The sequence below is a fragment of the Heterodontus francisci genome, chromosome 1, assembly GCF_036365525.1.
Source record: "Heterodontus francisci isolate sHetFra1 chromosome 1, sHetFra1.hap1, whole genome shotgun sequence".
NCBI classification, from domain to species: domain Eukaryota; kingdom Metazoa; phylum Chordata; class Chondrichthyes; order Heterodontiformes; family Heterodontidae; genus Heterodontus; species Heterodontus francisci.
Window position 1 is genome coordinate 252,397,999 of NC_090371.1, and position 13,225 is coordinate 252,411,223.

Below are 13,225 nucleotides of genomic sequence, written 5' to 3' on the forward strand. Positions count from 1 at the left end.
ATCCCCACCAGTGTCTCCCCTCAGAACTCCCAACAGCATTCCGAAGGCGCGCGAGTCGCATCCGGTTGGACGTAAAATAGGCGTGGATTGGCTGCCGTCGGCAGATAAGTTAATTTGTATTTCATTAATGCTCATTAAATATTTAGATGAAGGCCACGCCGCCAAGTGGCGGGGGGGCCACACCGAGGCCTCGCCACCGCCGCTAATATCCGGCAGGGCCTTCGCGGTGTTTGGTCTCAAGGCGGGCCTCACCCGGCAGAATTTTACAGGCCCCCCACCACAACCCCTGACATCAAGGGGCTCATAAAATTAACCCCTTTGTTTCTAAAAGCGTTCCCACCACTAAGGTTAACTGACTAGTCTGTAGTTGCTGGGTTTATCCTTACACCCTTTTTTGAACAAGGGTGTAACATTTGCAATTCTCGAGTCCACTGGCACAATCTGCAAACCCGGGAAGATTGGAAAAGTATGGCCAGTACGTCCATAGTTTCCGCCCACACTTCCCTCAGCATTCTCGGATGCATCCCATTCAGTCCTGGTGACTTATCAAGTACAGCCAGTCTTTCTAGCCTTTCTAATACCTCGTCTATCAATTTTTAACCCATCCAGCATCTCAATTACTTCCTTCTTCACTTTGACTTTGGCAGAATCTTCTTCCTTGGTTAAGGCAGATGCAAAGTATTCATTTAGTATCTCAGCTTTGCCCTCTGCCTCCATGCATAGATCCCATTTTTGAACCCTAATCAGCCCCAACAACTACCCCCCTTACTACCTTTGTACTATTTATATGCCTATAAGACGACTTTTGGATTCCCCTCTATATGAGTGGCCAGTATCTTCTCATACTCTCTTTGCCTCTCTTAGTTCCTTTTCACTTGCCCTCTGAACTTTCTATATTCAGCCTGGTTCTCACTTTTATTATCAACCTGACATCTGTCATACATATTAATAAAAACAAAAAGTGCTGGAAATACTCAGCAGGTCTGGCAGCATCTGTGGAGACAGAAGCAGAGTTAACGTTTCAGGTCTGTGACCTTTCATCAGAACTGGCAAAGGTTAGAAAAGAATTAGGTTTTAAGCAAGTGAAGGGGAGGGGAGTGGGGGAGAGAACAAAGATGAAGGTGTTTGATAGGGCAGAGGGAGGAGAGATTAAATAACAAAGCTGTCCTGGGACAAAGGCAAAGAGTGTGTTAATGCTTGTGGTGAAAGACAAAGCAGAGAGTATTAATAGCAGAATAATGAGCAGCTTTGACTACATGAAGAACAGGCACATGGTTAAAAAATAAAATAGAAATAAAAGGCCAGTCATGCTCTGAAGTTATTGAACTCTATGTTCAGTCCGCAAGGCTGTAGAGTGCCTAATCGAAAGATCAGGTGCTGCTCCTCGAGCTTGCGCTAGTGTTCATTGGAACACTGGAGCAACCCAAGGACATAAATGTTGGCAGAGAGCAGGGGAGAGTGTTGAAATGGCAAGCAACTGGAAGCTCGGGGTCATGCTTTCAGACTGAACGGAGGTGTTCCGCAGTCACCAAATCTGCGTTTGGTCTCCCCAGTGTAGAGGTGACCGCATTGTGAGCAGCGAATACAATATACTAAGTTGAAAGAAGTACAAGTAAAGCACTGCATCACCTGAAAGGAATGTTTGGGGCCTTGAATAGTGAGGAGAGAGGAGATAAAAGGGCAGGTATTATACCTCCTGTGATTGCATGGGAAGATGCCGTATGACAGAGGTCAGATTGATAATAAAAGTGAGAACCAGGCTGAAAATAGAAAGTGTCAGGGGTAATGGAGGAGTGGACCAGGGTGTTGCGCAGGGAACAATCGCTTTGGAATGCTGGAAATGCATGGGAAGGGAGGGGAAGATGCGTTTGGTGGTGGCATCACGCTGGAGGTGGCGGAAATGGCAGAGGATGATCCATTGGATGTGGAGGCTGTGGGGTGGAAAGTGAGGACAAGGGGAACTCTGTCGCGGTTCTGGGAGGGAGGTGAAGGGGTGAGGGTAGAGGTGCGGGAAATGGGACGGACACGGTTGAGGGCCCTGTCAACCACAATGGGAGGGAATCCTCGGTTGAGGAATAAGGAAGACATATCAGAAGCATTGTTGTGGAAGGTTGCATCATCAGAGCAGATGCATTGGAGATGGAGAAACTGGGAAAATGGAATGGTGTCCTTATAGGAGGCAGGGTGTGAAGAAGTGCAGTTGAGGGAGCTGTGGGAGTCAGTGGACTTATAATGAATATTAGTGGACAGCCTATCCCCAGAGATGGAGACAGAGAAGTCGAGGAAGGGAAGGGAAGTGTCAGAGATGGACCATGTAAAGGTGAGAGAAGGGTGGGAGCAGGAAATGGCACCCATACAGCCATCAATGTCGTAGAAAAAGAGTTGGGGAGGGGGTCTGAGTAGGACTGGAACAAGGAATGTTCGACATATCCCACAAACATACAGACATAACTAGGACCCATGCGGGTACCCATAGCAACACCTTTTACTTGAAGGAAGTGCGTGGAATTGAAGGAAAAGTTGTTCAATATGAGAACAAGTTCAACCAGGCAGAGGACGATGGTCGTGGATGGAGACTGGTTGGGCCTCTAGTTAAGGAAGAAACGGAGAGCCCTCTGACCATCATGGTTGGGGATGGAGGTGTACAATGATTGGTCATCCATAGTGTAGAGGAGGCGGTTAGGGCCAGGAAACTGGAAATTATCAAAATGATGTAGGGAGTCAGAAGAGTCATGGATGTAGGTGGGAAGAGACTGGACAATGAGAGAAAAAATAGTTTCAAGATAGGAAGAAATAAGTTCAGTGGGGCAAGAACAGGCTGAAATGATGGCTCTGCCAGGACAGTCCTGTTTGCAGAATTTAGGAAGTAGAAGCGGGCTGTTCAGGGTTGCGGTACTACGAGGTGGGAAGCTGTAGAGGGAAGATCTCCAGAGGAGATGAGACCAGCAACAGCCCTGGAGACAGTGGTTTGATGTTCGGTGGTGGGGTCATAGTCCAGGGGGAAGGAGGAAGAAGTGTCTGAGAGTTGATGTTCAGCCTCTGCAAGGTAGAGGTCGGTACAGCAGACAACAACAACAACATCGCCCTTGTCAGATGGTTTGATCAAAATGTCGGGGTTATATCTGAGAGAACAGAGTGCAGCAAGTTCAGGGGCAGAAGATGATCCTTTGGATGTGAAGGCTGGTGGGGTGGAAAGTGAGGACAAGGGGAGCCCTGTCAGGGTTCTGGGAGGGAGGGAAACAGCTTTTATTCATCCTAAGATCATTGAGATACAATGAAAACAATCGAGAATCATTCAGGGTGTACTTCAAAATTAATGTAGGGCTTGTTCTTTGTATCTGCTTGATTGCATCTGGAAACTAAAAATCATCTTGACAAATGATGCAATCTATAGAATTGGCTCCAGACTACGAGCAGATCAAAACCAGGGGTGTTTAATCCAGTGGCAGATTGTCATAGCTACAATAACCCAGGTCTGCAATCCATTAAAATTTCATAAGTAATTTATATTTATATTGTTGCCAGTTGGAGAGGACTGTACATCTGCTACCAACAGAACTTCTTCAAGGTAAAAGTACTTTAAATAGGCGAATACTGGCTTTGGTAAATCATTTTGCTTCATCAACACCAGCAGAAGTTTCACACTTTCCATCTTTCATAAATATTGTATCTAGTATGCACGTCCTGTCTATTACACATCCTGGGCTGGATTTTAAGAGCCTGCTGGCGATCTCGGCGGTGAGCTCAAAAAATGGCAGCCCACACACACTGAAGAGCCCCCGTGATCTCCCGAGCAGCAACTCATTTAAATAGCCAGGGCGCCTGCCCCCGACAATCATGTGGAGGGGGCGGCTGTCCGTCCCCAGCAATGGCATTACTTGCCTGTACGCAGATGCTGTCACCATTTTTAAAGGGCAGCCACCTCTGCCAGCTCATTTAAATTTTGAAAGTATGTCCCCCAAAAATATACAATAAATTTCTAATGCCCCTTTCCCACCCACAATAACAATTACATTCATTATTTTCCCTTCCCCACCCAAAAACACTTACCTTTTAAATGTGACCTTCCCCCCACCCCCAAGACTGCACAAAGCTTAGATTTCACCCCATCCCACCATCCTCTACACCCATTACATTTATTTGACCTCCACAGAAAATATTAACTCCATCCCCCTCCTTACCAGTGTCATGCCGCCTTTCCCCGGACGGGGAATTGAGGGACGGAAACGCCAGCACCCATGCCGAAGATCGCGGCAGGCCCAGAAAATTGAAGTTAAGTCCATTTAAATGTATTCATTTTATTAATTTAAATATTTAAATGCAGATCCCGTCGCCCAGCAGCAAGGTGGTGGGGGCCGCCACAGAGCCTTGCCGTCGCTGGGAGGATCAGTCCAGGCCCTACTGGCGTCGAGGTCCGTGGCAAACCTCTTCTGGACCCATCTTCAGGCTCCCTGCCACGGATTATAACATTGGGGGCTTGGTAATATCCAGCCCCCTGTGTCTATGACATCATGCCTGCATTAGACAAATTTATTTGCCATGTTTACAAATGTTTGGTTCATATTCAGATTTGACCCATGTCAAGAAAACATGTTATGCCAAATGAGAATTTTTAATTCATCGGTTGGAAACTTCAAAAAAGGAGAGTAGGAATATTACAGACAACTTTTACAAGACTTGGCCACAGCTAAAAATGGCCACCACCATTTGAACACCTTGCACATTCCTCAGCATCAAAGTGGAGACATATGTCTGATGAGCCTGTATTTGTTTTTTATTTATTTAGAGATACAGCACTGAAACAAGCCATTTGGCCCCCGTGTCTGTGCCGACCAACAACCACCAATTTATACTAATCCGACATTAATCCCATATTCTCTACAACATCCCCCCATTCCCCTACCTACACTAGGGACAATTTACAATGGCCAATTTACCTATCAACCTGCAAGTCTTTGGCTGTGGGAGGAAACCGGAGCACCCGGTGGAAACCCATGCAGTCACAGGGAGAACTTGCAAACTCCACACAGGCAGTACCCAGAACTGAACCCGGGTTGCTGGAGCTGTGAGGCTGCGGTGCTAATCACTGCACCACTGTACCCAAAACAGTGGCTTGCTCTTTTGATTGAACTACCTGAGATTGCTTTCATTAGCAAGACATTCAAAGCCATCCTGGGACATTAACATTGAAAGGGCGAACCCCTCCATGTGTAAACATTAACACCATGAGGCCTGAGAGACTGAAATTCCTAAACTTGAATCTCATTAGAAGATACCAGAGGATACACTGTGATAGTTATGTGACCATCTGTCCTTTTCTGTGAAAGCTGGGAGTTTCCCTTGGACAAGGCAGAGACTAAAACTGTGCAGAAGCCAGAAGGGCTGTCTCTCTTTCTCCAGAAGACCTGGTGGGGTGTGCGAAGCCTAGCCTGGCAGTTGCTAGATCCAAGACAAAGATACCGAGAAGGAAGCCCTCTGCTTAATTGCCTCCAAGAACAATCAATGCGGAACTTCAGGACCATGAATTCACCCAGAAGGCCACTAAAGCTACCTGCCACTATAGACTGTATTTTTTTTTCATTTGTTCTGGACTCTAGTCCAACCCAAAATCTATTCCTCATCACTCTATAATCTACTAGTGTGTGTTGATTTTTAATAGGTTCTGTTGATGGATGTGAAATACCTAGTAGTTGAAGGTAATGGAGGAATAGGTGTTGGGTGTTGATTAGTTAATTGTACTCAGAAGTATATATAAAAGAGCCAGCCAGCACTGGCTGGGGGATTGTTAGGAATGGAGAAGTAAGTTCTGTGGTAAGCAATAAACAAACAAACAATCTCCACCAAAGCATCCTAGTCTCTGTCTTCTTCACAAATAGGCTTGGAAGTTTTCTCTGCCATTGGTAGCAGAGAATGGTTAGTGGAGATTGGAGACTAAGGTTTGTTTTCAGGCAGGAGGTTAGAGTTGGGAGTTAATTTTTTTTTTTGAGAAGACCGTAATTGGAGTTTTTTTTTGAAGAAAGATGACTGACTCCAGGTGTAAGGTGTCAGGATATGATTTTCCGCTGCTGTTTTGTGAAGCCGAACCTTACGATCAATGGAAGAATGAAGTTGATCTATGGACACTGGTTACGACTTTGCCAAAGAGGAAGCAAGGAATAGCCCTTGCATTTTTGCTTCCTTCCAGAAGCAAGAACATGGGCAAAGTATTCTTGAAGCTAGACGTTCATCATTTGGACAATGAGGACTGTTTGGACAATCTCAAAATTTATGGATAAAATTTATGAAAGATGACTTATTGAGTGCCTAAGAGGTGTGATTGGACTTTGCTAAATTTAGCAAAATGGATGGTTCTTCCATAGAAGAATTATCACGGACTTTAACTGACTATATGCAAGGTTGCAGCGATTCTAGTTGGAAATTCCTAAATCAGTACTTGCCTTCAAATTGTTGGATTGTGCTAGGATATTGAAGATGGATAGGCTCTTGGTATTAACCAGAGTTAGGTTCAAAGAAAGAGGTACACTTTTTTATCAGATGTCTGAAGCCTTAAAATTTCTGAAGCAACATTCCTTTCCTGGGGCTTTCATGGCACAAATGGGCTCTTCAGTGGTGACACCAACGATGAAGGATACAATACTAGCAGCCTTTCGAAGCCTTTCAATTATGGGGCCCAAATGTCAGTATAAAAGATGAATCACCAACAAAACAAATGGATAGAGACCCTTTTGGCAGATATAACAGATGCTGGGAATTGAGCAATTATGGCAGGAGGATGAACCCCAGGAATAATGCCCTTATTTAAGTTTAAAATTCTAATCTTAGACTCATCCTTCTCTCTTTCAAACTGGATGTAAAATTCAATCATGTTGTGGTTGCTGCTACCTAAAGTAAGGAAGACCGAAGTAAGGGCAAAGAATATGACAGTTGTACCTGTTTCACATTTGGGGATGGCATCATGTTGAAATCACTAAATAGAGTGGTAATTCAACATAAAATGGCAGGGGTAAACCACTTTCTTAGTACCGATGTAGTCTCCAGTGAAATACCTTTGCCGTTAAGTAAGCCATCTATCAAAAAAGCTCAGATGAAATTGGATATAGAACATGATAAGGCGATTATTTTTGGGAAATCTGTAGATTTGCAGTTTATGCAGTCAGGACATTATTGTACTCCTCTAACAAGACCTAACATCTCGAAGCAGAATGTTAGAGATATTAATGGCATCCGGGGGTGGGAATTTAGAGGAAAAGGGGCAAATTATTTTGGAACTACATTGACAATTTGCACATCCATCTTGTCATAGGTTGAAGATTCTGTTAAAAGTTGCAAGGGTAATAGGTGATGACTACACTAAACATATTGAGGATATCAGTGCGAAATGTAATATCTCGGGGGTTTGAGGAATGACTAGGTGACCAAAGACTCCCCAACAGCAGGAAAAGCAAGTTTGAGGATTTTCCTAGCCCTTTTAGCGACACACTCATGGGAATTGACATCAAAGCAGCATTTTTGCAGCAGAGAAATTTCAGAGAGAAGTATTTTTAAAGTCACCAAAAAAAGCTGGAGATATAGAAGGGAAATTATGGAAGCTAAACAAGTGTGTTTATGGGCTGAACGATGCATCCAGGGAGTGGGATTTTTCAGTTAGGTCTGTCCTACTAAAAACTGGTTGTATTCAGCTAAAAGCTGATCCAGTAATGTTTTATTGGTACTATGAAGAAAAACTAGCAGGCATTTTCTTGATACGCGTAGACTATTTTCTGTGGGGAGGATCTGCGGCATTTGAGAAATGTGTGGTAGATAAAGTTACAACGGAATTTAAAATTGGAAGTCGGGCTTCCGGAGCTTTTAAATATATAGGATTGAACATAAGGCACACGAAGTTAGGAGTAACCCTAAATCAACAGTCTTATCTAGAGAATGTTAATAGGATCCCAATAAATTGGGCCATATCCTTTCAATAGGAAGCCTCTGCAACCAAGGAAGAAGCAGACCAGTTAAGGAGCTTAATCGGGCAATTAAACTGGTTGTGCACACAAACTGGACCGGATTCTTGCTAAGATGTATCAGAATTAAGCACCATGCTGAAACATGCTACTATTGGAGAAGTGCTGAAAGCAAATAAGACATTGAAGAAATTGAGTTTAAACAAATACATCCTCAAATTTCCAGCCTTGGGTGACCCAGAAATGAAATTAGTCATTTTTGGTGACGTCTCACATGCTAGCTAATCTTCCCGATAGTTGTTCAAGCACAGCAGGGTTCATTGTATTTTTGGTGGGAAGAAATGATAAATGTCCATTAGCCTGGCAATCAAAAATAAAGAGGATAATTAAAAGCATCTTAGCTGCTGAGACACATGCACTGGTAGAAGCGATAGATATGGGTTTGTATTTATCAAATATTTCAAAGGAACTCATACAAGAGGCAATTGGAGAAAGATTTTCCTATCAAATACTTTATAGATAACTATTCTCTCTGGGAGAATGTCCATTTGACAAAAAATGTCGCAGAAAAGAGGTTGAGGATATATCTCCAGTATAAAAGAAATGGAAAGACAATAAATTTCCAAAATAAAGTGGATCGACGTAAGTCATCTGTTGTCCAACTATTTTACAAAGAGAAGTGCTTGTTCAAAGAAATTATCGGATGTCCTCCTAAGAGGGCCATCTTGTGTTATGATAAGTTAGGGAAACATGGGAATTTTTATGTTACGATCACTTTATAATTCTTTAAACAAGTTTTTTTTGTTCTTTCAAAAAAAACATGGCAATATACATTGTTAATAAAAACAAGAAATGCTGGAAATACTCAGCAGGTCTGGCAGCATCTGTGGAGAGAGAAGCAGAGTTAATGTTTCAGATGAGTGACCTTTCATCAGAATGTCATCAGAGCCTTGTAACCCCTCCTCGCCTGGCCATAACAACCCACCACAATTTAAATGTCTTCCACCTGGTTAGCTATTTGCAAATTGTATTATATGTTATTCTGATTTAAAATGTATTAATTGCAATTCAGATTATCCAAATTTCTTAGTAAGGAGAATGTGAACTAAAAGGAGTAATTACACCATCTGTACTTTGTTTCTCCTGAGAAGTCATAAGCAATGACTTTTAGGAAGTGCATTTTTCTCAGTACAAATGTTAAAGCATATCTTGCTCAAGCTGTAAGTTTGGTTTCCCAGATGGTTTGTTATAAGAAGCTTTTTAAGTAAATCAAAATTGTTTTCATTTTTTAAAATTCAGAATCTATCTCAGAAAGGCAAAAATGGTTGATTTACAGCAGCTGTAATATTTTTGTATGTAACTGAGAATTCCAAATCAACTCAGTAACAATTCAATTACGCAGTTGCACTAACTATTTTACAATACCAAACACCAAGACTTGCTTTCTCTCCACTGTTAACAAACCCAACGTGTTGCTGCCAAATCTCAAGATCTCCTCCCTGCTCAATGCTGCCAAGTCCCATAAAACCCCTTCCACTGCTGCCAAACTCAAGATCTCCCCAGTCCTCACTACTGCAAAATTGCAAAATGCCACCATCTTCCCTCCTGGATACATGCAAAACCCAAACATCTCCCTCTTCTCAGTACCATCCAATCCTCCTCCGTCCTGTAAACAACACTACAAGATATACACGAACATTATTATAAAAATGGTGTATGTGCATTTCCTATGGAGTATCTTACACTTCTGTGTTACATTTTCTAGCACGCTTCTCATTCACAATTATAGGCAAATTTATTCCACTTCTCTAATACTCAAAAACAAAATCAAGTTTCTTGAGGTTGATGGGTTCATTTTAAATATGTTCTACCTCAACTCAAATTTCACCTCATTGCCTTATTTGCAGATTTCTAAATTTTCATAAAACAGCAAGCTTTCAATGCTAAGGCAGTACCAAGCTCCAACAAAAGTTTATCTTTATAGATAAAGCATATTGTCACGCTTACGTGAAGTGCAACGATGAAAATGTAGAACCAAAAAGTTATGAAAATTGGAACAATTTTAAACAGACTGATACATGATCTGTCAACTAAATAGAGGACAAGACACATGACCCTCAGCATCACTTGCACTCAAATCCACATCCATGCCTATTAAGACAGAAAACCAACTAAGCCCCGTCTGCATGGAAATGCAACAGATAATCACACCTGGATGTGAGCTTTACTCAAAAACAATGAGGCAAGACCTTTATCAGACTTCTCATCTCGGATAGCCTCCATTACAATGGTGTGTGAACCACCCTCATCTCCTCAGAATGGGCCATCATCAAGGCCATTATACAGCCCAGCCAGGACTGAAACCTGAAGCCACATGGGCAAAACCAGCCCTTGTAAAATTCACCTTAAAAGGGAATTGTTTTGAGGAACAAAGGGGGAGCCTTTTCAGGACAGGACTAGAGACTACAATATCAGTCTGGTCTTTCCTCAGCCACACAATGCAACAAAAATCCATTTGCATTCCAGCAAGGCTGAGCGAGAGAGAGAAATTGGTTCCAGCCAATACAGTTGAACCCTGCTGAGACAAGTTGGATGCTAGTGTAAAAAATACTCTTCCACTAGTGAGAAGTGACCGAAGACATCAGCACCATCTTCATTCCAAAGTGAATGCCAGGAGACTGCAATAGCTCAACGATTACCAGACAAACAGCAAACAGGCCTGCAACTTTAAAATTCATTTTCCGAAGCAATCCCACAGGCTATTTCCTGAAACAACAGAGTTTTACAACCTGAACTCTGGACATCTTTTACCCTGTACTTTTCTATCTAACTTCTCGAGAGTGCATGTGAAAGTGAATGCGTGCATGAGTGGTGTTGTGAACATTTTCAGGGAATGAGTATTGTTTTAATAAATATTTAATCTGCTGTTTTAAACCTACAAGAAAACCTGTCACTGTCTGTTCGTTTGGCAAATAAAACACAAGAGGATAAAACACTAGTAACAAAAACAGTTGCTGTGGTCCATTGGGAAGTGAACAGTGGAAATCAGCCATTGCATCACCACCTGGCCATAACCTTACATTTATAATTTTAAAACTTAGAAAACAATCTTCACGAAGTGCCTATTGTTATTTGTCTATACAATTTTGAACACATTTTTCCTCTGTACCCCTGCTTACATCTCAATTTACAATTATTTACCTCCATTTTCAAATCTTCAACTCATTATTAGGTTTTGCATAGAAGTGTTTCTTTTAGAATATAGCAAGCATGTAAAAGCATTAATAATTGACAATAATTTCCTTAAAACTGAGTCTTTTGTCAAGAAACACGATATGCCAAATGAGAAATATTAATTTATTGGTTGGAAGCTTACATTAAACTTTTAATGGAAAAAAATCCTACAGTTAACTTTTTAAAAAACTGAAAACCAAGCTGGCCACCACAATTTGCATCTGAAATACCAGGAGATTGATTTGGAGACACAAGTCTAACAAGAGATCCGGCCAGGATGATGCTTTGGCTAACTGAGTAGATTATCCAGATTACCCTTGTTAGTGGGACATTCAAAGCCATCTTAAGGCATTTGTGAGTGGAGACGTCCCTCCAGGGGATGAACAATACCACCTGAGAGAGGTTTTGGGTTTTAGACTTTGGAACTCATTAAAAAAAAGGCGATTGGGAGAACCATGTGACCATCTTCCCAGGCTGTGTAAAACTGGGAGTTTTGTTACACTCACAAGAGACAAGCAATGACTGAGTGTGCAGCAATACAGAAGGCTGTGTGTCTCCCTTTCTCTCCAGAAAACATCAAGTTTGAAAACTGTCTGCGACTATGGACCCTCCAAGCCAACAGACTGCTACAGAGACCAGAGGAAGAGAGCCACCTATAAGACTGCCTCCAAGAGAACCCTGAGCCAAGCAAGATAGCCAGAAAGTGCACTTTGACCAGCCAAAGACTTCAAGAATACAACTCCAGCCTAAAGACCACCAAATCATCCAACCTCAGACTGTGTATTTAACTTTTATTTATTCTGGACTTTAACCCATCCAAAAAAACCTACTTTCCATTTTGTAATCTATTTGTGTGTGTGATCCTCGTGTGAATGTGTGCATGAATGTATACCATATTTTTTTAAATGGTTTTTAGATCGGGTTTAGCTTGTTGAGTATAATAAATTTACCTCTTTCTTGCTTAAACTCAAGAAAACCTGTCACGTGACCAAATTAAAATCACATTCTGCTGGCCAATTGCCAGCCTAATAACTTTTCTCTTTCTCTGGTCTGCCATTGTAGACTCTGCAATCACATCTATTCCACTAGTTCAATTATTTGTCATATTATAGGTGTTGCACTATTTCAATATATTTTCCTGTTACATTTTAATTGCACTGAGTTGTGATACTATGCTAATTCAGCACTTATACTGAGCCTGCAAACTAGGTAGAAATGCAGTATTAAGCTATTGCTTATACGTTTGCTTTTGGCCATGTGCTAATTTCCATCATTGTCCTTTCAGCTGTGGCTCATAACTCCACATGGGTCTTCCCTCGTTGTTGGCATCACCACACATTTTTCCTATGTTGTCTCCCACACATTAGTGCTGCTGTGTTATCACTGCCACCCATTAGATCGACCATTTATCAACCTCTATCATTGTCCTTTCAGCTGTGGCTCCCAGCTCCATTGAGTCCTCCCTCATTGTTGACACCATCATATATTTTTCCCCCATCTACATTTTCTCTCACGTTAATGCTGCTGCACTGCCACTGCTACTCGTTATATTGTCACTGTTGGTGCTGCTCAAAGAATTTGTTGCTACAATCATCTGCCTCAGTATTGAGTTCCTACTGCAGTATCCAAGGTGTTACTAAATAACATAAATAACACTGCCCACCCACCCTGTTCTACATGCACCCAATTAAATTAGAGGCCTTTTGGTGCCTGCTACTGCCTCCTTCAGTTCTGTCCAAAGCCTTCATCCTCCTAACCAATATATCCATCTGGCATTGACTGTTTTGAAGTGCTGCACTGTACAAATAAGCTATAAAAACTTTAAGTGTTTCAAAAACTAAAAACCTATTTTGCAGCTCAGTGCTTGAATTTTTTTTTTTAAATGGAGGCAGAAGAGAATGCGAGGAGAAAAGAGGTTAAGAATGATTGGTTAAGATCAGGGTAAATGTGGACCAACTTCAAACACAACATAAGCATTTTAAATGCTTTATAAAAATATAAATACCTGTTTTGCAAGTCAGTGCTGACTGAAAGGTGAGGGGGAA